The 27,260-nt window shown below is 40.2% G+C and overlaps 1 protein-coding gene across 1 annotated transcript in view; it reads right to left on the bottom strand.

Annotated features, from left to right (window-relative positions):
• The window catches only part of zmp:0000000926 (ataxin-1), a 40,391-nt gene extending 30,766 nt beyond the window's left edge, over window positions 1-9,625 (bottom strand). The window contains exon 1 of the mRNA XM_060894167.1: window positions 9,166-9,625. The gene's annotated coding sequence lies outside the window, so the exon portion shown is untranslated. The remainder of the gene's footprint in view (window positions 1-9,165) is intronic.
• Between the last annotated feature and the right edge of the window lie 17,635 nt (window positions 9,626-27,260).

Genomic DNA, 27,260 nt, shown 5'->3' with positions numbered 1-27,260 from the left:
TGAACGTTATAAGGGTCGTGAGGGTCGGGGCTCATTTAAAAGACATTTGAAAGACATCTCGTCCACCAAAGTATCGTCGGCCATCTTGGAATTGTTTTCTCATCCAGCATGAGTACACGATAGCCCCGCCTTCTTTTCTGCTATGTAAACAAAGCCGAGAGTGTTGAATGCAAGTTTTCAACATTCCACGCTTCACTTTTTTTGAGTTGAACAAGTGCATTATCGGGGGCACGGTGGCTTAGTAGTTAGCATGTTCGCCTCACACCTGCAGGGTTGGGGGTTCGATTCCCGCCTACGCCTTGTGTGTGTGGAGTTTGCATGTTCTCCCCGTGCCTCTGGGGTTTCCTCCGGGTACTCCGGTTTCCTCCCCCGGTCCAAAGACATGCATGGTAGGTTGATTGGCATCTTTGGAAAATTGTCTGTAGTGTGTGATTGCGTGAGTGAATGAGTGTGTGTGTGTGTGTGTGCCCTGCGATGGGTTGGCACTCCTTCCAGGGTGTATCCTGCCTTGATGCCCGATGATGCCTGAGATAGGCACAGGCTCCACGTGACCCGAGGTAGTTCGAATAAGCGGTAGAAAATGAATGAATGAATGAAAGTGCATTATCAAGGCATGTTTCCTAGTTAGAAATATTCACTGGTGTAGAATAGTGCACAATCTGCGATTTGGGACACACCTGTTATGTGTGTAGCTTCTCTGTTCATGATAAATAAACAGTAAACCATCAATTTTATGACAAAGTCTGGACTTTTCATATTACCCCTTTACCAACAAGGTGATTAGCTCTGATGATCAAAGGATGGGATTTAAGGAATATGCTTCGATTCTATTCCAATCAGTGATCTTTCTCTTCACCATACAGTCTCTGCTCTCTCAGTGTACTTTACTTTACCCCAGCACTGTTAAACTCTCAATGCCGATTGGTCAGAAGGTGTCGATTCATTTTCCATAACAGTAGAACTGACAGTAGTTCAGCTTCACATCACATGTTTATAATTAATGTGCCAGTTTCCATAGCAACAGCCTATTCACAGTTCTTTATATTATGCACATGTTCAGTATGTTACATTTTGTTCTTTACCAACGAAAACCATCTGAACGTTCTGTAAAGAGGCGTTTATTTAGCATTCGTGTAAGAAGACTTTCATTAGCGTCGGCGCTTCGTGGTGAAGCTGTTACTTTAAGTTTCCCCCACTGGAAAGTCTTCAGGAAGGGGATTTTGCACTTTTTGCCAGTTCTCGGTTTTGTGAAGAACTGCATAGAGTGCAGCGAGCTAAGGTAAGCGATAACAGGAACGAACATTGTTGCACAACTTCTTATGCAACTACTGCTGAAGTAAAAAGTTTACACACCCCTATTAAAGTTGCAATAGTTTTGTGATGAAAAATGAAACCAGGATCGTTCAAGTCAGATTATTTTACACATTTAAAGTACTATAATGAACAACGAACGAACATCGAGTGCTATCCGAATAGAAAAGTTAAAGTGAAAAGAAAAACAACAAATATTACAATTACCTGCTTGCATAAGTATACACACCCCATAATATATACAAATAAAGGACTTTTAGCTTGTAATGCATTTCTTTTTCTTTCTGGCTAAGAGTCTAACAACTTGGTGCATTTTGAATTGAATTCTAATTTGTCCCCATAATTGTGTTATGAGGATCTGCAGGTAAAACACAATGCTGCCACCACCATGCTTCACCACAGGGGTTGGTGTTCTTTGGGTGATAAGCTGTCTTGTTTTTCTGAGAAGGAGCATCTGTCTAGACACCTTTCCCCACAGCCCAGAGATGTGAGGAATACGTGAGAACGTTCTGATATACACAGAGTGACCTGTAAATGCTAGATATTCATGCAGCATGTCTCTTGGCATCCTTACTGACATTCCTGATTTGTTTTCGTGGTCCCTTCCACACAGCCCTCTTCAAATCATTCTACAGGTTGTTGACAGGATCATTTCCAAACCATTGCTCTTCATCTTCTCAAGTCATTCCTTTGTTGACTTGGATTAGTTCTTTGTCTGTTTTGGAGGGACGCCCTGTGGTCCACGGGGCATCGAAAGTGTTTCATTCTTTCTGTACACCTCTTCTGATCGATGTTACAACAGTGAGATCCTGGATTTGTTTTTTTAGCTCTTACTGGACCATAATTTCAGAAGGATGTGGACACTTTTCTATTGTTTTTTCTTTCCTACCCTAAAATATTTCTACTTGCACGACTGGAATTGTGTTAACTACTATTTCACATTACAGGTGGAAAAAGATCTGACATGATTTATCCTGGTTTCAACCTGCCATTTAAAACAGGGGCGTGTAGACATTTTCTGTCCAATCGAGAAGCAGATAAAGTATGACGTGATCCTTTAATAAATAAATAAATATTTCTGGATCTTCTATTGAAAAATGATAACCTTCAGAAATAGTAACTCTGCTTCATCACGCTGTCTTGTGCGTCAAATAGCATGAACATTGTGTATGGTTTCTTACTTTATATTATGACTACTTAGCATGTAATGCTGCTACAGTACGTCTCTGATAATGAGGGAGTGAATACTTGAATCCTCTCATCAGTACCAGTGTGTGTCTGTGTGTGTGTGTGTGTGTGTGTGTGTGTGTGTGTGTGTGAGAGAGAGAAAGAAAGAAAGAAAGTAAGTAAGAAAGAGAGAGTTTATGAATATTTATAAATTAGCACCTGCAAGACACATAAATGGGCGCACACACACATACACACACACACACACACACACACACACACACACACACACACACACACACACACACTCCACCGTTCTTGCAACCTCACACATTTATGAGAAAGGAAACAAGAAGTGATTTTTGTTTATACTTCTCAATAACTTCTCTATTTAAGATACATCGGTTACATCACATGGCGCGTTTCTGTAACGTTACACGCCGACGTACAGCGATACAACATTTTCGGCTCAAAAAAGCACTTAGGATACAAAGAATGTGCTTTAATATTAACAACAACAACAACAACAACAACAATAATAAGAGTAATAAACTAACGAGGGGAAAAATAACCTGCTTCTACAGTCATGTGATCATTATGTAACTGTCTGTGGAATCCTGTTATGAGAAAAATAGGATAGATTAACACTGCTTTTGAATTGGTTTGTGCACTTTCAGGTGGATTTTATTATATTATAAAGTATTATATCCTTCGGATAAGCGGTAGAAGATGAGTGAGTGAGTGAGTGAGTATTATATCCTGTTCCTTTTATTCTATATATACATTCATTCATTCATCTTCTACCGCTTATCCGAACTACCTCGGGTCACGGGGAGCCTGTGCCTATCTCAGGCGTCATCGGGCATCAAGGCAGGATACACCCTGGACGGAGTGCCAACCCATCACAGGGCACACACACACTCTCATCCTCTCACACAATCACACACTACGGACAATTTTCCAGAGATGCCAATCAACCTACCATGCATGTCTTTGGACTGGGGGAGGAAACCGGAGTACCCGGAGGAAACCCCCGAGGCACGGGGAGAACATGCAAACTCCACACACACAAGGCGGAGGCAGGAATCGAACCCCCAACCCTGGAGGTGTGAGGCGAACGTGCTAACCACTAAGCCACTGTGCCCCCCTACAGTATATATACATATTTCATCAATTAAATTTTATAGAATTGCGTGAGTGAATGAGAGTGTGTGTGCCCTGAGAAGGGTTGGCACATCCTGCCTTGATGCCCGATGACGCCTGAGATAGGCACAGGCTCCCCGTGACCCGAGGTAGTTCAGATAATGAGAAAAACAAAAAGAAAATGAATGAATGAATGAAATTTTATAGAAGCATTTATTTTGTCACATCTACATTACAGCACAGAGACATTCTTTCCTCACATATCACAGCTTTAGATGTTAGGGTCAGAGCACAGGGTCAGACATGATACTTAACAAGAGAGTTAAGGGCCTTGCTCAAGGGCCCAACAGTGGCAGCTTCTCAGCCTTAACCATCTGAACCAAAACTGCCTAATGCTTCATATAGTGTGACAGTAAAGCTTTAATTCTGGTCCACTGATGTACTTTAAATGTTTCAAAGGTTCACTGTTTTTTTTTGAGAAACATACTAATAATTTACCAGTTTAACAAGGAATGACATACAGATTAGTTGCCTTTTTTGTTAGAGGGCGGCTTAAATCAGGGCTCAGCAAGAAAACTGTGAATAATGGATAAGAGACAATGTGACTTAGTGGTTGGCATGTTTGCTTTGCACCTCTGGGGTTTGATTAATGCTTTCTCTGTGTGTGTGTGTGTGTGTGTTAGGAGTTTGTATCTTCTCCCTGTGCTTTACATGTTTCCTCCAGGTGCTCTGGGTCTCTTTCCCCAGTCCCGAGCCATGTGTTGTAGCACTCAGGTGTCCATAATGTGTGAGGTGAGTGAGTGTGTGAGATGAGTTAGTACCCCATCCAGGACGTCCCACACCTAACGCCCCTTGGATAGCATGTAAGATCCCTGAAACTGGACCTAGGAGAAGACTTGAGCGCAGGCAAAACAGTACTAAATGTATATTTAAAATATCCTACATAAAAACTGGATTCTGATTGGTCAGATGGTTTGATTTCTGATACCTCTGACAGTATCGCTCTGAAGTCTATACTCTTATACATTACTGTTTCTATGGCAACAGTGAACCCAGAGACTTGTATGGTGGATTTAGTGAAATTTTCTGTAAGGATACTGTAAGGAGTCTCCAGTATCAGAGCTTTCTAACAGTCATAAAGAAAGTCTTCGGGACGCTTTCTGGTATTAGTGAAATGTTTATGGATGTAAGGCAACATTAAACTTATAGTTAGAAAAAAGAGCAACATCATTTGGAGAAAAATACATGAAATCAGTAGCTGCAAAAATGAAATATGTACCGGTCTGTTGTTCTCAAGTGCCTCTGAGGAGCTTTTTACACCTGGTCACTTCATGTGTTTTCTGTGATCCGATAGCTATCCGATGGTAAAAAGACCAGGTCTAAATGCCCTCCGAAACGTTTTCATGACGGATATAAATCTGATCGTTCAAACCCCTTCAGGAGGTGGTCTGGGACGCATTTCAGATGAAACTGGACAGGTGTAAATGAATGTGGTTGTTCAAGCCACATACGTCAGCGCTATACTCCTCCCAAAACGGAAGTACGTCACTCGCAGGTGACTCGCGAGTCGTGCATCGTGCCAGAAACAAATATGTTTTCCCACCAGTGCTGCTCCGATCTTTCACCCAGGCGTCTCGTTTGCTCGTAAAATGCACTGCTGCTGCTAGCGAAAATGCAGCAAACAGTAAATGCTGTTTTTTTGTAGCAACCGCATACACCAAAGTGTGTTCTATTTCAGTTACCCCGGAAATGAGGTAAAATATATTAGCATTTTGGGCGGGAGCAGAAAGATCGGATCGATATCCAATTCGCCGAGACGCATTTATGTGGCCTAATGTAAATGGAACAGTTTTAACAAATCAGATAGCTATCGGATCAGAGAAAACACGTGACCAGTGGTAAAAAGGCCCTAAATTGCGATAAATGATACTGAGTATTCTTTATTCTAAAATATATCCCTGTACATATATATATATATATATATATATATATATATATATATATATATATTTATATATAAAAAGCGGCAGGCTTTCCCCAACACGTATTTCACATACTCGTGGAACTCTCATCCAGCCAACAGATTTCTGAGAGCGACACATGCAACACTTATTCAAATTTGTCCAAAATTAAAGAGACAGCTGTCTTTCTGCTGGCCTCTGAATGGGACAGACTTAATCTGCCCAAAAAAACAAAACAAAACACAGCCTACACAACAGCCTCCTCCTGAGCAGGGACACTGACAATATTGTGAAATATTGTGAAATATTACGATTTCTTTATTGTGTAACCGATTTTTAGCATAGGCCTTTTAGAGAGAAGTGTAAGCATTCTTCTCATAAACTACTTTTACTAAATAATCTACTGTAATGTGAGACTCTGTAACTAAATAATTCTCTACCACATCTAATACTGTACAAGTTAACCGGGACAAACATACACACCAAAAATGTTATTTTTTATTTTTTTTTTGCTAAATTAAGATTTTTGTTTTTGTTTACAGAACTGATTACATTCCTATAATTATGGAAACATTTTAGTAACACACACACACACACACACACACACACACACACACACACACACACACACACACACAAACATTTGCATTTATTCCAAAAGCATTTATTTTTATAACATTGGAAGTCAAATGTACTATGATTCAGATAAAAAGCCACAAAAAAATAAATTATATATCCAGCTTTATTTAATTGTTTGTCTCTTTCATATCAGAATAATTTGACAATTGAATATTGTCTTTATGATCAATTTTGTCATTTTTACAATATATTTTATAGCACTTAACTAAAAATTAATTAAAAAAACTCATTTTGAGGTTTATTTGATGTGAAAGTTTGTACAGAATTTATTTCAATTTAAATATAAAAATACATTGAATTTTATTCCACTGCAACATATCTAAATATATTATTTTTACTTTTCCCTATTAAGTGTTAAATCATTTCTTTTTTTAATAAAAGACAAATAAATATCATTACAAATTTTATCCACTCTGCTGAATTAGCTTTAAATTTCAAATTCCTTTATTCTCGTTAAAGTCAGGTGTGTGGTGACTAGCAAATAATAAATAAATATATAAATAAAAGAAATCTTTTATCAACATAAATTATGATATATAATGTTAAACATAAGATGTGTGTGTGTGTGTGTGTGTGTGTGTGTGTTTATTTTGCGTGAGTGAGTGTTTGGATGTGTGTATGTATGTATGTGAGTGAGTAAGTGAGTGAATGAGTGTGTTTGTGTGAGTGTGTGTGTGTGTGTGTATATGTGAGTGAGTGTGTGTTTGTGTGAGTAAGTGTGTAATTGTGTGTGTGTTCCGGTTTATTGGTTAGAGATGGTCTACCTGAGAGTTCCGTATCTTCATTTTTTAGAGCTGTGTTAGGACATTTGAGAGCACAGACACTGTTTCTCTGAAATGTGAGTAAGCAACTGAGAAAAACTGTAAATGTCATATAACCACACAGCGGCTCAGTTACTGCACAAAGAGGAAACTGATAGAATATTGTTTAAAGCTGACTTGTTTTATCTCAGTATTAATATCTTTCGATTATTCACAATCTCCTTGAATACATATAAATATATATATATATATTTCCTTCTCAGGCTACATCACACCTTCGTAGCGTAAATCGTCTCGCGCCTCGTTAGCATACATCAGAAAAGCATTTTTATTCCTCATGAAAATTCACAGCTTCTAACATTGTTGTTTACACAACAGCGCTGTTGAGTTCTCGACGTTGATTGGTCAGAAGCAGTCGATGAATCTTCTAGAACGCAGTTTAATACGAACACGCTCTCAACTTTTACATTTCTATGGTAACAACTGTGTCTACGGTGGATGCTCTGCATAATCACGCATAAAACTTTTAGAAGTGTCGATTCGGTGTAGCTTTCTGTGAAGAGACGTTTATTTAAGGTATGGAAGGAGTCTCCAGCGTCGGAGGTAAAGCTGTGAGTTTCCCTGTGTGTAACATACCAAGCGACGTGTCTTTAAGAAAAGTTGATGAGAAAACAACAGTTTATTGCTGTTTCACAGATGATCCAGAAGGCTTTCATTAATAAATATGATGATTAGCATAGCCGTAATGCTAGCTAACAGAACAGTATAAATAAATAAACAGCTCTATAGGAAGTCATAGGATGACGTTGTGGTGTGGAGTTGATTATTAATCGTTTACAGCATAAAACACGATAAAATTTAAAGATTAATAAAGTATCAAAATGTTCTCAAATACCAGCGATTACATTTGATTGTTAGTATTTCAGACATCGTTTATTCCAAAATCTCAGATTCAGCACAACCTACTCACTTGATAAACATTCCTATACATTATTACATGAGGCCATAATCCAACTAAAAGCACAATATTCCTATTTGAGTGGAACCATGGCAGCAAAGATGGCTAACAAAAACTGATTCTAAAAAACAACCCAAGCACCTTTCGCATTTTAAGAGATTTCTGCATAATGATGGAAATATTTCACAGAGAAGTCTGCTAGCCTGATATCTCCAGCGTCATTACATTCACTTCGAGGAGATGCCGTGTTCTGAACTATCTAACAGCTTTATGAAACAGAGTATTGTTGTTTAGAGTTATAGCTAACTCGCTTGTTTTACACCAGAGGCTTGTCATGAATATTTAAACAGCTTAGCATCATTGAAAGGCTATGAAAGTAGTAGCTACATGTGGTAAATATCTAGCTAGCTAAGTTACTTTATTAATGAATTCAAACAAAATCTCAAATTTGTGCATTTTTCTAACATGGAGTGTGATACTGCACAAACGTTGTTCTACGATACTTGAAGCCATTTTTATTCCACACAAAACCCTCAAAACAGCAATGCTACATTAACATTTCTTTTTAAAGTCCAGACGAAACTGGTGATTTCTGGTAAAAAAAAAAAAATAAATAAAATAAAATAATAATAAATAAATAAATAAATAAATAAAAATTCATACTTTAGTGCTTTTTTTTTCTGTATACCAAAACTTTCAAACCCGTAATTTATTGCTATTATCATCTAACTAAACATAAGCAGGATGATAAATAAAAATAACAAAAATAATTGCTAAATGCTAAAACAAATCCATCATTTATTCAATTTCATTTCATTTCAATTTATTTGTATAGCGCTTTTAATTCACATTGTCCCATTTATACGGCAGGAACCTACAATACCTTTAAGTAATAAGATGTCACTCTCTCTTGAGCGCCATCATCGAATTCTGATCTCTGTACACATACTCTCAGTAGGTTTATGTACTTCATACACACACACACACACACACACACACACACACACACACACACACACACACACAGACACAGAATCTGATGTTCATGTATGCAAATAGCTACAGTAAAACACCCACACTCACTCGTTTAAGAGTTTTTGATGTATGACACACACCTCTATACACACCTCTCCCTGTACCAATCATCACAGCGATTCCATTGTACGCACACTTTTGTAGTTTGTCTCACACACACACACACACACAAACACACACGGTGTCCTACCTCTGTGGGTTTCGTGCTGTAGTGAGGACCGGTGTGTCTGATCATTGAAACAGCCAGCAATGCTAAAGCTGATGCAAACATCCAACTCAGTCACACAACACACTCTCTCTCTCCCTCCTCTCTCTCTCTCTCTCTCTCTCTCTCTCTCTATCCTCTATCTACTCTAGTGTCTGTCTCACTCACTGTCAGCATTCTCTCTTCTGCTCTCTGTGTCTCTCCCTTACTAGCTTGAAAGCTTGGTCACCCTCTGCTGTTGATCACACACTCCTCTCTCTCTCTCTCTCTCTCTCTCTCTCTGCCTCTCTCTCTCTCTCTCTCTCTCTCTCTCTCCCTCTCTCTCTTTCTCTCTCTCTCACACACACACACTTCAGCTTAGTCGCCCTCTGTGACCCCTCCTATCTCTCTCTCTCTTTTTCTCTCTTTCTCTCTCTCACTCTCTCTTTCTCTCTCTTGCTCTCTGTACAGTATATAATTAGCCACAGCTCAGTCTCATTGTGGAAGAGAAGCTTCGCTTGGCAAGAAGCCCAGCAGCTTTTCTCATTAACCTCTCAGCTTGAATCTTATTGGTTCATTTGCTTCATGTCCCACCCATGGTGCCACCTTATTGGCTGATACACCACATGGACTGCTCCCATTGGCTGAGTGCTATTCAAACTGCACACATTACAAATACATGTATAATGAAAACAATTTATAAATATAAACTGTATTACGTGACATTGTAAGCACAAAATAAATTGTTATTAAAAACAGGATTAAAAACAGGATAAAAACATGACATTTAGATACCGAAGAACATGAAGGATAACGTGATAACTGATCCGCCAACTGAAATATAAACTGTTTAATCAGTTTGCTTAACAACCCGAGAAACTAGAATATAGATTTCTATGCCTAAAAACTCCTAAGAATATATACAGAAGATATTAATTAGTTATTAAATAATAAAGATATAATATGCACCTGTGTGTTTACCTACAGCCCTAAAAGCTAGCAGGCTAACTAACGATCTGCTAGTGAACTAGCTCACACAAAATGCTAGCATAATTCTATTATCATATTCTTAGCTATTTATTCAACATCAGCTAAACTGCCAATATACCGAATAACGTTACCAACGTTGCCAATATACCAAACAACGTGTTCCTGACTAAAATTAGCTAGCTTGCTTAGCATATTTCACTTATACAAAAAATGCTAAGCTTGTAACTTTCAATTTCCAATCTCAGACTTAAAAGAAGCCCTGCGATGGGTTGGCACTCCATCCAGGGTGTATCCTGCCTTGATGCCCGATGACGCCTGAGATAGGCACAGGCTCCCCGTGACCCGAAGTAGTTCAGATAAGCGGTAGAAAATGAGTGAGTGAGAGAGAGACTTGTGAGAATCAGCCTGCAAATCAGGATAGTTCTCTTACTCCCGGAGTTCAGCATGTGACACTGTTTCAAAATGCAAGATGGCCGCTCACACGATCAAAAGTAAATAAAGCACATCTTCTTTTCTCTTGAATGAGATTATAGTCGTATTTGCTTTAGATCAATCAACATACAAACACGTGATCTGGTTCAAACTATGACACTAACCTACAGTTTGCTGTTGTTTTGTATGGACTCATTCTTTTTTGTCCAAGTTCTTGAATGAAAGGTCAAACATGACGTCATTCTGAGTTCCTACTTCCTACTTCTTCGTTAAGATGAATGCTTGAATGCAGAATACGTTTCCAGGAACCATGTTGTCACTCCATAATCTGGATGAGATTGGTTCATAGAGGTCAAGATGATCTTCTCACATGAAACCCAGAGAGACCCATTCTATTAAATCACTGTGTTTTGAGAACTACATGCAGCTGTGTCCGTGAGTTGGTCTGGAATTCAGGAGGACATTACAATTAAAATTTGATTTTACAGCAAATATAAAGAAACATGGAGATACGTCAGTGGAAATGTTTATTGATTTGGATCCAGTTCCTGTTATTTAAATAATTATTTAAAACAGTGTTACAAACAATCTATGAGCTTTAATATTACAAACACAACAGAATTCTCATTAGAAATTGTAAAAATGACATTTTATAGCAAATTTTAAATGGAAATACTTTATAAATGCTGGTAAAAAGTGGTATCCATTATTTTTTATAACGTTTCTAAGTAGCTAAGGATATATGTATATATATATATATATATATATATATATATATATATATATATATATATATATATATATATATATATATATATTATAATAAATAATATAAATGTACCCACTTTATGAAAATCTGACAAAATCCAAACAAACAATGAAATCAACACGTGCACAACAACAAGAATGTGACTAGCATATGGTCATCGTACAGTCACATGCCACAATATGTGTGTGTGTGTGTGTGTTTCTGCCTGAGTCCTGAGTCTCATTTCCTCTCAACTTCTGTCACTCTCACTTCTGTGTCTCTCGCACGATCACACACACACACACACACACAATCCTATCGATAGATCTAGCTCACAAAGGAAAATCAACATTAACATTGTTGAGTTTGTTGAGTCTAAAAGTCTCAAAAAAGTGGGATCTTCAGAAGCACAACTTTCCCAAAGTTATTAGTGATATTCTAGGTAAGGTTATTCAGAATGTAGGTGTGTAGACGGGGTTAAATGACTTGACCTACCCCCATTGTGTAGCTTTTTTTTTTTGCTCTAATTTGAAAAACGAACAGAAGATACGGCCAGTCGAACAGTGTGGCTCTGCCTTTCACCTGCTCATGTCAGTGATGTACTGAAGTACAGCTTAAGGTAGAGCGTTGTCTATCTCACAGTGGCAAGTACAACATTATTAATTAATATTTAAAATATACATAACTTTTATACATAACATAATACTTTTTTGCAAAAATATTGATTTCACCCTGTCAGGATAAGTGTCACGGCTGACTGAGCTAGCTGAGATTATCCATCGTTTCTTTTTACCTAGTCGCTATACAGTAAGTAGCTAATGTAAGGTAAGTAAACTAAAATATACTGTTAACCATCAGTCAGTATTTACAGTCCAAGCAACATATCGTCGCTGTCGGGCGGAATCCTCGTATCTCCAAAACCGTTATTTTTCAGGAAATTAAAAAAATGCCGTACCTTATCTGCAGTGCACAGGGTTTAGTCCGCGTTGCAGTCTTGCGCTAAATTCCTGTCCTCAGACGAGCACCAGAACTAGCAGGGGTCAAGATTTTTTTTTCTTTGAGCCCAGTGTTTTGAAGACATTTACCTCAGAAGACGTGTTGATTCATTGCGACTCTTCTTGAGGAGAAATATGCCGTGAAACTCTCCCGCGGAGTGAGGAAGAGGTGGACAGTTGAAGTGTCCAATGGAGTTATGAGATTTGCGCTCAAGCTATTTTCAAGACTTTAGATTGGTTAATAACTTGTAAAAATAACAGACCCATGTGGGGACTGACCAATAGCATCGATATGCGAAAAATGAAATTGACAAAATTTGGACATACGAGGTTTCCGCCCAACAGCGACGATATAACTTTTAAGTAAAAATCAGTGCTGTTGATCATTTTCATTTTCAAGTTCTGAATTTACATCTCTGCCTGTTCTCTCAATGTTGTTCATTTAAAAAGTACTCGCTTGCTAACCGTACCAAGCTATTTAAAGTGTTAGCTAAGGTCAAAATATTAATCACTTTAGCTAGTGTTGGTTTATGCCATCACTTCCTGCACTTGTGTTGGCTTTCTAGTTATTATAGCAGTAACTAGCTAGCTTAGACATCAAAGTGAACACCTTATTGTAAAACTGTTAAGGAACACCAGCTCGGGATCGCTATATACAGAACGCTATAGAACAATACAGCAGAACAAGACAGTCAGTCATCTCATCAACCACGCCCCTTAAATAACTCATATAAGATGTAAATATCATACATAATCTATTTGGGGAGATATCACGGCCAGCTGAAATTGTTAATATGTCAGTTGTATGTGTTGTAAGTTGCAAGTGCTTTGTCTCATTGACTAATATGAGAATAGGAGGAGTTAAAAATATTGTACTGAAGCCATCCACTGCTTCACATTTAAACACTTGATACGACGTCCACACATGTCAAGTGCAGTAGGAAGCTAGCTAGTTACGTTAAGATCACTGTAGACTTCAGAAGCACAAAAACCACTGCAAATAAATCCAATTTCTTTTGTACAAATATAGCTAACACCTTTGATATCTAGTTTTATTACTCCAGCTCCTGATAGAACTGTGTTACTTTACTCCACTAAAGTGAGTTAGCAAGCCAATTCGCCTGTACAGTGTGTGAGAAAAAACAAGTGTGTAAGTCTCGAGGGAAATCACTGCGACTACACTGTGCCGATGTTCCTCTTGCCGGCGTGTCAGTGTGTCTATCTGTGCCAAACAAAAATCAATTACACTCTTACAAGGACTTTAATTCAGCTTTGATTAAGACGAGGGACACGACAGGAAAACAGGAAATTCAGCAGTGGACTGACTTAGCAAAGATTTGCTTAACGATGAATGATTAACAACTTATTGACAGTGAGACAGCAAGATATTTGATCTCAGTTATCTTAATACTAAGGGCTACTGAGTGATCCTAACTCTTCATAACCTTCCTGTTAACGCTATACATCTCGCTAACAAGAAGGAGGTCACATAAGAACCCAAAACACACACTAATCTGTCCCTGCTTAAGACACACCCATCAACGCCCCAATCAACTGTTTCCAGTCAAAGACACACCAATTAACGAAGCATTCATCTTTATATAAACATACATTATAGTTCTTTCTAAAGACACGCCCACATGTCACACATAAAGACAATGTCCTCCTAAAGATCCATTTATCAGTCCCTTATGAAAACACACCCACTGTAAAAGGTAAAAAGATACACTAATCTGTCCCCCTGAAAGACATACCCACCAATTACAATTAAAGACACGCCCATTTGTCCCTCATATAGACACACCCATCTGTCCATGCTATAGACATGCCCAACTTGTCCCTCTTATAGACATGCCCATCTGTCCCTCGTATAGACACACCCATCTGTCCCAACTAAGGACATGCCCATCTGTCCCTCTTATAGACATGCCCATCTGTCCATGCTATAGACATGCCACTTGTCTCTCTTATAGATATGCCCATCTGTCCCTCTTATAGACATGCCCATCTGTCCATGCTATAGACATGCCCACTTGTCTCTCTTATAGACATGCCCATCTGTCCCTCTTATAGACATGCCCATCTGTCCATGCTATAGACACGCCCACTTGTCTCTCTTATAGACATGCCCATCTGTCCCTCATATAGACACACCCATCTGTCCCAACTAAAGACACGTCCGTCTGTCCTTCTTAGAGACATGCCCATCTGTCCATGCTATAGACACGCCCACTTGTCCCTCTTATAGACATGCCCATCTGTTCCTCCTAAAGACACACCCACAAGTTCCAGTTTTGAATTATAGTGTGTTATAAGTTTGGCTCCTCCTGAACAACACTTGTACTTGCGATGCAATACTAAATCGAGGTCATGAAAATGCAACGTGAGCACGGGACGTAGGTGAGATTATCAGTTAACATTTTACCTGTCAAATGTATAAAATAATAGCATGGAAGGATGTGCTGACTGAGCAGACATCTGAGTGATGTGCTGCCTGAGCATTTTACTTACAGCTTTAATTTAATTCATTATTTTGTCCTTCAAAATAATAATAAATAAAAATCAGAATCTCAGCTCTCTTTATCTTAATGAATTAAGCGTCATATGTTCAATACTGAGGGGACACGGTGGCTTAGAGGTTAGCACGTTCGCCTCACACCTCCAGGGTTGGGGGTTCGATTCCCGCCTCCACCTTGTGTGTGTGGAGTTTGCATGTTCTCCCCGTGCCTCGGAGGTTTCCTCCGGGTACTCCGGTTTCCTCCCTTGGTCCAAAGACATGCATGGTAGGTTGATTGGCATCTCTGGAAAATTGTCCGTAGTGTGTGAGTGTGTGAGTGAATGAGAGTGTGTGTGCCCTGCGATGGGTTGGCACTCTGTCCAGGGTGTATCCTGTCTTGATGCCCGATGACGCCTGAGATAGGCACAGGCTCCCCTTGACCCAAGAACATTTTGGATAAGCGGTAGTAAATTAATGAATGAATGTTCAATACTGACCTCAAATGGCATTACATTATTTTTTGAGCACATTTACAGCTAAAATATAAATTTCAGAACATCTATGTTCAGAATTGTACAGAACTGAAACACACATCTGTGTGACTGAAGCCCTGCCCCCTTGTGTGTGTGTGTGTGTGTGTGTGTGTGTACTCTTTGTAACTTCTAAATGCGTAAATCTTTGGTCTGAATTGTAATGTACACAATAGTCCTCATTGCGTTTGCTTAACTCTATTTTGAAAATGCAAATGAACCTTTTAAATATTCAACATATTTTTGTAAGTGCTGTGTCTTTAAGTCTGATTCATGACTGAAATATCCTGACTTGCAACGAAAATATCGTATTGCATCGGATGCTAGAATGACCTGACCACGGTGAAGTAAAGTGCAACTATAGCTTGCTTTCTCTCTCTCTCTCTCTCTCTCTCTCTCTCTCTCTCACACACACACACACACACACACACACACACACACAAACACACTCATGCACACATACATCCTGTCACAGAAGAGAGAAACCAAAGCAGGGTGAAAAATGCTGACTCAGAAACACTCACTCAGTTTTTACACACACAACCACACACACACACACACACACACACACACACACGCAGAGTGAAGTTGTTGAACTTGACCTCAAACACACTCCAGGGTCAGGGTCAGCTCTGACACTTTAACACAATAAAACACACACGCACACACACACAAACAGCACACACACACACACACACACACACACACACACACAAACAGCACACACACACACACACACACACACACAAACACAGTTTATCCTCTGATTTATTTTTTTATTGACTATTTTTGCTTTTCTGTTTTTTACTTTTTGTATCTTATTTTCTCTCCCTCACTGTTTTTCTAGCTACGATCCTCTTTCTCTCTCTCTCGCTACCTCTCCCCCTCTCCCTTTCTCCTCTTCCTCCCCCTTCTCCTTCTATTTTTTGTGGCTACTGTGTTCATTGCTATTTCCTCTGTAGTGATACATTACCCTGACAGAGGTGCTGTATTTTTAGCTTGAGCAGGTACACACACACACACACACACACACACACACACACACACACACGTCAGGAAGGGCCATCTGTGCACAGACGCTTACTCGAACAATTTTCACCTTATGATGAAAGAGCTCTGAGAGGCTCAGTAAAGAAATCCTGGACTAAACATAGACTGTGTGTGCAAGCGTCTATAAATAAAGAGCATGACTGGATGTGTTAAGTTTAACAAGCTCACCTGCGGCACATGCTGTGTGTGAAAGTGCATGTATGAGAGCGTGTCTTCCATTCTACTACTCGGTTGTGAATATAAAATCGGATTAAAAGTGAAGAAAAAACGAACGGGATATTTCATGACAAACTTTCAAGGTTGGAGGTGATAATAAGTGGACACACACTTAGCAAAACCAGACAGATGCTCACAGAGCAAAAATATGCATGATCTAACACATTATCGTTTCTATAGCGACGGCTCATTCACAGAGTCTTGTATGGAAGTGACAAACAGATGACACACAAAAAAGTGTGTCATTGCTGATGTGGTTTTTATGCAAGATTTCTGTAAAGAGATTTATTTTAGGTTTATGGAAGGAGCACTGGACCAGTCAGAGGTGATGTAATTATATATAACCATAATAATATTAGTGTTACATTTACTGTTTATTCGGTTTATTTGTTTGTGCTAGAAAATGCAAGAACACAGAAAAATAGCTCTATATTACACACCAACGCTCGCTTTTCAGTGCTATACGATAAAGAAACCCTAAGCTTAGCACGCAACTGGTAGCTGACGCACTTTACTATGTGCACGCTGAAATTTATAGTATCGTGAAGCTAATTTTATTCTGTAGTTAATCAGGCGTGCAAAGGAGGTAGTTGCACAGTGTGTTTTTCTTGAAATCACTAGCAAACAAATCCAAAACGCTAAGTAAAGGTCGCAAACGAAGAACAGCCAGTGGGTCACAAGGCAAACATCCACAAACAAAAAACATGCTAAACAATAACATGAATATGAGGCTTGGTACATCAGGTAAATACAGGGCTCTCAAGTTTTGAAGACAGTCAAGGGTGACATCGGGTAATTTTTAAGGACAATGTCCCGTCCTGAGACAAGCTGGTTCGTGTTAAGGTTTTGTTCAAACCATCCAAAATAACCTCTCTAATGAATGTTTATTTTTCATTGGTTGTTGCGTAGTGAGGCACAGTGGCTTAGTGGTTAGCACGTTCGCTTCACACCTCCAGGGTTGGGGGGTCGATTACCGCCTCCGCCTTGTGTGTGTGGAGTTTGCATGTTCTCCCTGTGCCTCGGGGGTTTCCTCCGGGTACTCCGGTTTCCTCCCCCGGTCCAAAGACATGCATGGTAGGTTGATTGGTATCTCTGGAAAATTGTCCGTAGTGTGTGATTGCGTGAGTGAATGAGAGTGTGTGTGTGTGTGTGCCCTGCGATGGGTTGGCACTCCGTCCAGGGTGTATCCTGTCTTGATGCCCGATGACGCCTGAGATAGGCACAGGCTCCCCGTGACCTGAGGTAGTTCGGATAAGCAGTAGAAAATGAGTGAGTGAGTGAGTGAGTGAGTGAATGTTGTGTTAAATCTTACCCATATAGTGCTATTTTCTGATTGGCTATTGTGTAGCCTCTTTTTTGATTGACTGATAAGTGTCAGGCTCGACTAAGAACTCCAGAGGAGACGCGCTTGATTCCTACCCGGTTCCATAGAGACAGCGGTGCAGACAGATACATTTTGGGCGCTGCGGCTTATTAAATAAATGACAAATTGTCAAAAAGTTTTTCTGCGTGTGAAATACGATTATGTGGCGGGAGAACGTGACAAAAGGCCAAAATGTGTGACTGTCACTCTCAATGCGTAACACTTGACAGCCCTGTAAATATCAGGTCAACAACTTTTTGAGTGTACTGTAGATGTGTGCAGTCAGTAGACAGGTAACCGGTGGGATGTGGAGTCAGGTACGTAACAACGAAATGCCGTTTAGCATCTAACAGAAGTGTGAATAGTAAAATAATGTGTAAAGGAACACGTGCAGATAAATATGTAAATATATGTACAACAATAAATAAAGTTGTCTTTATAATTAAATATAATTATTATCCATGTTGTACAAATGAATGTACAGTTATATACATTTATAATTCCTAAAGAAAGACTGGAGAAAGGAGTCGTATGTTAGAATTCTCAGTATGTGGTGGTGACTCATTTAAGAGTCTAATGGCTGAAGGAGTTACTTAATGTGGATGTCCTGCATTTGACACTACGAGTGTGAACAACCCGTGCTGGGGGTGGATGGGGTCCTTAAGGATGGAGGCAGGTCTCTTGTGAACCCTGTGATGGTAAATGTCCTGCAGAGAGGGCAGTGTAGTTCTCATAATCTTATCAGATCTTCTCACGGTCAGGGGCGGTTCTAGAGGCGGGGCCACAGGGGCCCTGGCCCCTGCTGAAATCTGATTGGCCTGCGTTCCATCAATCGTCGACGAGAAGAGCAACTGGAGAATTTTTCACAACGATCACAGATGCGATTCCACTCCCAAACAATTGGCGGCACTCGAGCGTTTGAAAAAGGAATGACTGCCGAAATGTATTTGCACCGTACTGAATACATTATTTTGTGTACTTGAATGTACCCTGTACTTGGCCCCTGAATGTAACATGTGGCCCCTTAATGGCCCCTGTTACAGAAAAATCCTAGAACCGCTACTGCTCACGGTACGTCACAGTAGTGTTGCCATACCACACGATAATGCACCCTAACCCCAACCCTAACTCTGGTCAAGACACTCAACAACACAGCTGTAGAAGTTGTTGTGGATCTCAGATGACATGCCAAACTGCCTCATCCTCCTCAGGACGTATAACCGCTGTTGTGCCTTCTTAACCAGCAGGGTGGTGTTCGGGATCCAGGTAAAGTTCTCACTATATTTAAAGGTGCTCACCATCTCCACTCCAAGCTCTCGGATAAACACCGGCTGGTGAAGAGAGTGAATAATGGGTTGTAGCTCTGGAGAAATAAAACCGCTAAATTCAATATGGTTACCTGAATTAGCGACGTGCACTGATACACCGATCAGTACGTACTGAATCGACTGCATTAGCTTCTTATACGGTCGGTAACCTTGTCCCCAGCTCCTGTTTGTTTGTGGAGGTGCACTGTGGGAATTGGAGTTCAGTGCTGATTCAGTTGTAGCCATGACAACAGTAGTATGTATTAATAATATCATACTGACACACTTTACTATAGTACACACTGTATCAGAATTCATAATAAAATTAAAGCTGGTGTTATATAAATATCACAAACAACAGTATATACGTGTATATTAATACTGTTAATATTAGAAGACGTTATAATTTATGCTATAATAGCTCCAGTTCCAAAGAATAGTTCCATCCTGCTATTATACAGTCTAACTAGTGTACTACAATTATACACTAAAATGTCTACTATAATGAATTTCATTCTATTCTAAATATCAAACATCATCATATTCATATTCATACTATTATTATTGTTAAAACTCTTATTCACTTCGCTACTATTACTACATTGGTATTACTATCACACTGTCTGAACTATACTGTGGTAAACTGTACTACACACACACACACACACACACACATTAAATGTCAAAGATATCGGCTGTTTCGGGAAGACACAAGGGATGAAATATTTGCAGTTTATGTTAATGTGTGGGCAGAGTGCATGTGTATGTGTGTATATGAGTGTGTGTGTGTATATGAGTGTGTGTGTGTGTGTGAGTCAGAACCAAAGCTTTGCTCAAACCTCACATGTGTGTAGGCAGAACCTCCAGATGGCTCCTCCTGCACCTCACAAATGTCATTCTGATAACGAGAGAGTGTGAGAAAAACAGGTATACACACACACACACACACACACACACACACACACACACACACACACACACATACTATACGTAAGTAGTGAGCAGACAGAAATGGAGCCAAAACACTGTCTATAGACACACACACACACACACACACACACACACACACACACACACACACACACACACACACACACACTTATCTGTAAGGATTAAGCAGATAGACAGGTATGAAGCCACAACACACACACACACACACACACACACACAAATATATATAATAGTCATGCTATGTCATTAGGAGGAAGCACAGACACAGCCAGCTTTGCACAAAGAGAATGTCTGGTTATCGTGCCATCCTTGAATAATTAGCATTTTGTAGCATACGAGACTGACAGGTTTGAGATACTGAGCTAATTTTGTTACGTGATATTTATATAAAAGTACTAAAGAAAATCACAATGAAGCATTTGTCCTTACAAAGGCCTAAATACATTTTGCATACACATCCACACTTGTGAGGAACTTTCGTTGACATTACTAACAAAACAGCTAATCGTTGCTATGCTACACCTAAATGTACGTCTAATCATGATACTGGTGACTAAATGAAGCGTTGCAGCTATTATTTTTTGTACATTTTAAGTTTTATCATGTAGTTTTACTTATGAGGACCTGCCAAATGTCCCCACAAGTGTGTTAGATATCCCTATCATCCCTATCGCTGTGGGGGCATTTGTTTTCTACAAGGATATTAAGTCATACCACCACGCACACACACACACACACACACACACACACACACACACACACACACACACACACACACACACAAGAGAGAAAAAGAGGATCCAGTGTCATTGATTTATTTCCAAAACTTAAAGACAGAGTATGATTGCCTTTGGCACCACTTCCTCAAATCTCTCACACATACTGTCACACTCTCTCATACTCACACATAAATAGGCCATACACACACACACACACACACACACACAAACACACACACGCACTGGGTGTGTGTGTGTTTGAAGATGCAACACTTCTCAGGAGCTGCGAGTGAAAGTGTGGTGTGTGTGTGAAGGCTCTCCCGGCTCAGCGGTGAACTCACACACCTGTGTATGTGCTGAAGTGGAAACACACCTGCTGCCGTGACGGCGCCCTGTCAGCACGACCAGGGTGTTAGCACGCCGCATAATGATTCAAGAAAAGAAGGGGGGGGGGGAGAGAGAGAGAGAGAGAGAGAGAGAGAGAGAGAGAGAGAGAGAGAGAGAGAGAGAGAATGAGACAGGGAGAGATCATGTAAGGAGTAATGATTAAAAATTTGGCCGATCTTCCCGGACGATGAAATTTAGCAGTTTGACTGACAGATGGTCTATAATGCATCACAGAACATTTACCACTGAGACACAAACACCTCATGAATCACAGTAAACACAGAGCCTGCTTCACATGAGCATTTCCTAAACCTGTTCCACTGTTTAATGTAGAACAACAGAAAACTGATGATCATTTCTTCAGTAGACGCTTTATCCTGATCAGGAGCCGGTGAGCCATAAACACTGGGTGCAAGGCTCTAATGCACCGTGGATGGGATGCCAGTACATTGTAACTAGGAACAACTGAGCATAGTCAATCCACCTACTACATTAACACTTGATAGATGCCTTTATCGAATGCAACTTACATTGATCTCATATATACAACTGATCAGTTGAGGGTTAAGGGCCTTGGAGATAAGGGCCCATGAGTAGCAGCTTAGCACTGGTGGGATTCCACAACCTTCTGATCAGAAATCCGTTTGTGTGAACACATTCACACCTGATAAGAACATGTGAAACTCCACACAGATGGTGATCTGATCTGAGGATCAAACCCTAAACCCTGGAGCTGGGCGAGAGCAACCCTACCCACTGCACCGTTGTGTCTAATTTATGACAAAAAGTAATGTTATATTTAACTGTCACTTTTACTACCAGGCCCTTAAAGGTGGGGTCTCCGTTGTTTGAGAAATGCTACAGAAAACTGCGTTGGGCCGCCAAACAAAACTAACTTGTAGCCAATGAGCAGAAAGGGGCGTGTCTTGTCAATATGGGCGGAGAGAGTGTTCAGTGCGCATGTGTGACATTAGCAGAAAGCGGTTTTCTCATTGACATGGAGGATAAAAACAAAGAAAGAAAGCGAAGAAAGGCTTACGATAAGGTAAGAAGTAGGACCGTGTTAATATAGGATCAGCTTTCCAGCGCTGGAGAGAACTGAACGTCTTCTGTGTGAAACGGAGCTAAACCTTTCACGGTACAACACACAGTACTACAAAAACACATTTGTATTACCATAGTGTTACTCACTGAGTTCATTTATTGATAAAAATATACCCTCGGCCAGCTGTATAATAATATACTGTATATAATATACCGCCATAATAGTCGTCTGGGTTATACTTGGGTTATACTTGTCTGGTGTATGTGTGGGGCGGAGCTATCAAAACAGGGGTGGGACCCATTTGGGTTAGGGGCGTGTTTGTTTTGGTGATTTCAAATGTCAACATTGGCTTTCAAACAACGGAGACCCCACCTTTAACTCTTTTATGCTTGCGTTCAGAAGGGATGAGTCATAGTCAGGGCTCTGTGCAGGACACTCGAGTTCTTCCACTCCAACCTTAACCTCCACACCACGTCTTTACGGCACACATGAGCACTGTCATGCTGGAACAGGGTGGTGTGTCTTAGAGCCGTGGATGGAAGACTGTAACAAATCCTGTACAACTGTGTGCTCATTTTGTGGCACCTGTTTGAGAAAGAACCACATATGACTGTGATGGGAAATGATTTTTGATCGCAGTAATAATTTGTATTCTGGTGTCACCCAGATGGGGATGGGTTTCTGTAAGATGGTTCCTCTTAAGGTTTCTTTCTTGTATCGTCTCAGGGAGTTTTTTTTCCTCACCTCTGTCACCTCTGACTTGCTCATTCGGTATAATTTCTCTTATATCCTGAATTTTTATATTTCTGTAAAAATCGCTGATACGAACGGACGGGTATTCACGTACAGTACTTTTGGACATATAGTGTTTAATATGGTGTATTTTTTTTCATTCCTGGTCAGGGTCATCTGTCTTAGTAAAGCTACAGTAAGCGTGAAGTGGGATTACAGCCACTGGCATGTTTTGGGGATGTAGGAATAAACTCGGAAGGAAACCAACACAAACAAGCGAATTACTTACACAGACTTAATCTCTGCAAACACAGACAACAATCCGAGCTCACGAATCTATCAGACAGCCTGAAGGCAGCGGCACAACCCACTGAGCGAGCAATTACACTGTGAAATATTGAGTAATGCTTTACCGTTTTTCCGTTTTTGTGCGTATGGATTTGGCTACAAAATAATTCGAAATGTCTAATCAAGTCGTCGATAACGATGACGCTCGCACTGTAATTATCCAGTACAGGAAGATTTTAAAAGCGGTACTTTGTGAGGTTTTTTTTATCGAACAGTCATTCAAAAGAGAAGTTAATATGCTGGAATATGGAGGGATATTGTTGTTGCTATAGTAACAGCTCATTCACGGGGACTCGTACGGCGGGTCGAGTGACGAAACCTTTCATTAGGATGTGCTGTTATTTAATTAGGTGGAATGGAATTAAACATAATTATCACTATCAGGCACTTAAAGGTGGGGTCTCCGTTGTTTGAGAAATGCTTCAGAAAACTGCGTTGGGCCGCCAAAGAAAACAAAAACAAAACTAACGTGTAGCCAATGAGCGGAAAGGGGCGTGTCTTGTCAATATGGGCGGAGAGAGTGTTCAGTGCGCATGTGTGACATTAGCAGAAAGCGGTTTTAACATTGACATGGAGGATAAAAACAAAGAAAGAAAGAGAAGAAAGGCTTACGATAAGGTAAGAAGTAGGACGTGTTAATATAGGATCAGCTTTCCAGCGCTGGAGAGAACTGAACGTCTTCCGCGTGAAACGGAGCTAAAACTTTCACGGTACAACACACAGTACTACAAAAACACATTTGTATTACCATAGTATTACTCACTGAGTTCATTTATTGATAAAAATATACCCTCGGTCAGCTGCCCCAACAGGTTCCGCCATAATACTCGTCTGGGTTATACTTGGGTTATACTTGTCTGGTGTATGTGTGGGGTGGAGCTATCAAAACAGGGGTGATTTCAAATGTCAACATTGGCTTTCAAACAATGGAGACCCCACCTTTAACTCTTTTATGCTTGCGTTCAGAAGGGATTAGTCATAGTCAGGGCTCTGTGCAGGACACTCGAGTTCTTCCACTCCAACCTTAACCTCCACACCATGTTGAAGAGTTTTGTAAGGAGGTACCAGTCCCGGTGCTTTTTAAATGCATGCATTTGGGTTCTTTTTTTTTTTCCTTTTCTTTTCTTTCAGTGGTAAAGCTGTAACTTTCGGTTTTCAGAAACAGTCTTCAGGAACTTTCAGTCTTCAGGACAGAGAAGTTTAGGCTTTGTGGTTTTTACATAAACTGCATTTTGTTTGTCTTCAAATCAGAGAGAGAGAGAGAGAAAAGACAGGCCTGTAGTTGCTGTTGCATAACTGATAATAGGAAACTAACTTGTGTTATAAACAAGTAATAAACACTTAACGTGTTATTAATAAATAAATATTTGTAATCGTTATTAAATTGTAGTGGTATAGAAGGACTTCGAGTCCTGACAGCATGCCCTGTTGTGCTTTATTCCTTATTTCGTGTAAATGTGTGTAATATGTCAGTGTAGGAGTTATGAAAGGTACTGAATATGTTAAGAGGATGGGACGGCCCCAAAAGACACTGAAACATGACTAAAGCACGCCCACACACTCACACACACACACTCTGCTTCACACAAACCGGTGTAAGAGTAAGAGCAGACAACAATAAACAGGCAATATAAAGAAAGTATTTTGTTCAAACGAATAAAAAAAAGTAACGCAATCTCCACAATTAGAAGAAATAATGAACAGTGGAGCTTTTTTGTGTGCAAGGAGGCTTTGAGTGCAAGTGTGTGTGTGTGTGTGTTTGTGTGTGTGTGTGTGCATATGCTTGTGAAATCCCCGCTCACCAAGAAGCAAGAGATTTCCTCTCTTACCACAAACTTTTATTCTCCTCTGATGATTCATTCACCCTCTTCTTTCATCTTTATATTCAAGCTCTGCGTGTGTGTGTGTGTGTGTGTGTGTGTGTGTGTGTGTGTGAGTCTGTGTGTGTGCCCGCGTTTGTGTGTAAGTGTAATATTCGTCTGAGACCAAATGCCACAGGTTTCAGAATGCACTAGTGTTGAGTTTCTGTGCTTTATGCTTTATAAGTTCAGATAAGTTTCACTAACAAACAAAGCGATAATAAAACAACCTACTGAAGTCTGTTTAGAGTTGAGAGGTTAAAGGGGAAGGATGTGTCTTTCTTTCCCTCGAGCACAAATCGATTTGAAGGCAGAAAATGAAGTGAATCGTGAAGAGCTGCTTGTGTGATTTGATCGGATGCAGTGACAGTTAAAGCCAGACGATCCTTCACATGTTGGTGTGTCTCACAAGAACATCACTGAAATATTTCCTGTGTTCATTCATCTAAAGAAGACATCACGTCATCGGGGTTGTTTTATCTGGATCCTCATCCCGGTCCTCTGCTGGGAACGTTGGGCATGAGGTGGAAATACACCAGGGATTTGGTATGTTAATCCACCACAAGACAGACACACACACACACACACACACACACACAAGAAGTTATTGTAACCATGTTTCTGGTTGGTGGAAGAAAACCCCAGAAGAACACGTGGAACTCAACACAGAGAGTAACCAGAGCTTGGACTTGAACCCAGGACCTCAAGAACACTATTTATGTAGCTGTGACCTGCTGCACTGAAACTTTTACAGTCCTCATAATTGGCCCAAAGTGTTTCACTTGATTTTGCAATAAAAATATAAAAAAATAAATGAAAATGATATAAATCTACCTCCCGCCCTCCTCCATCACCAACTGCTTAGATTAAATAAACGCTAGCTTTTTCCCTTTCTCAAACTAAACGGTAGTAAGACTGAGGTGCTCCTTATATATCCACCCTGTCTGAGTCCAACAGTCTCTCACTTTACATTGATGGTTCCTCGGTTCTTCTGCCCATCTTCGATACTGTCTGTCCTTTGAGTCACATATTAACAATGTTCTCAGATCATCTTACCTTCATCTACGTAGCATTGCTCGTCTCCGCCTGCACCTCACCCTGAAAATTCACTTTCTGCCATTCTTACACGTGCTCTGGTCACTTCCTGCATCTTCTCTTCTTCTCCTACTTCCGTCTTTTCCCATTAGGGGTCTCCACAGCGAATCGTCAGTTTTCACCTAACTCTATCCTCAGCATCCTCTACTCTCGCACCTTCACGTCCTCATTTAACACATCCATATATCTCCTCTTTGTCCTTCCTCTTGACCTCTTACCTGGCAGCTCTGTCTCCAACATCCTTCTGCCAATATAACCATCTCCCTCCTCTGTACATGTCCAAACCATCTCAATCTAGTCTCTCTGACCTTGTCCCCAAAACAGACAACCCGAGCTGTCCCTCTGACATCACTGGTCACGTCCTGGCTCTATTACTGTAATTCAATTTATCTGTCCTACCACAGAAGCTTCTTCACAAACTCCCATCATGCATTACATGACCTGCTTCCTTCTACAACTCCATTGGCTCCGCCTATGAATATATATATATATATATATATATATATATATATATACATATATATATATGTATTATTATTTATTTAGGGGGCACTGTGGCTTAGTGTTGAGCACGTTCGCCTAACACCTCCAGGGTTGGGGGTTCGATTCCCGCCTCCACCTTGTGTGTGTGGAGTTTGCATGTTCTCCCCGTGCCTCGGGGGTTTCCTCCGGGTACTCCGGTTTCCTCCCCGGTCCAAAGACATGCATGGTAGGTTGATTGGCATCTCTGGAAAATTGTCTGTAGTGTGTGATTGTGTGAGTGAATGAGAGTGTGTGTGTGTGTGCCCTGCGATGGGTTGGCACTCCGTCCAGGGTGTATCCTGCCTTGATGCCCGA

This window comes from Tachysurus vachellii, chromosome 19 (assembly GCF_030014155.1).
Source record: "Tachysurus vachellii isolate PV-2020 chromosome 19, HZAU_Pvac_v1, whole genome shotgun sequence".
Taxonomy (NCBI): domain Eukaryota; kingdom Metazoa; phylum Chordata; class Actinopteri; order Siluriformes; family Bagridae; genus Tachysurus; species Tachysurus vachellii.
This window is presented reverse-complemented; position numbering and strand designations above follow the sequence as displayed.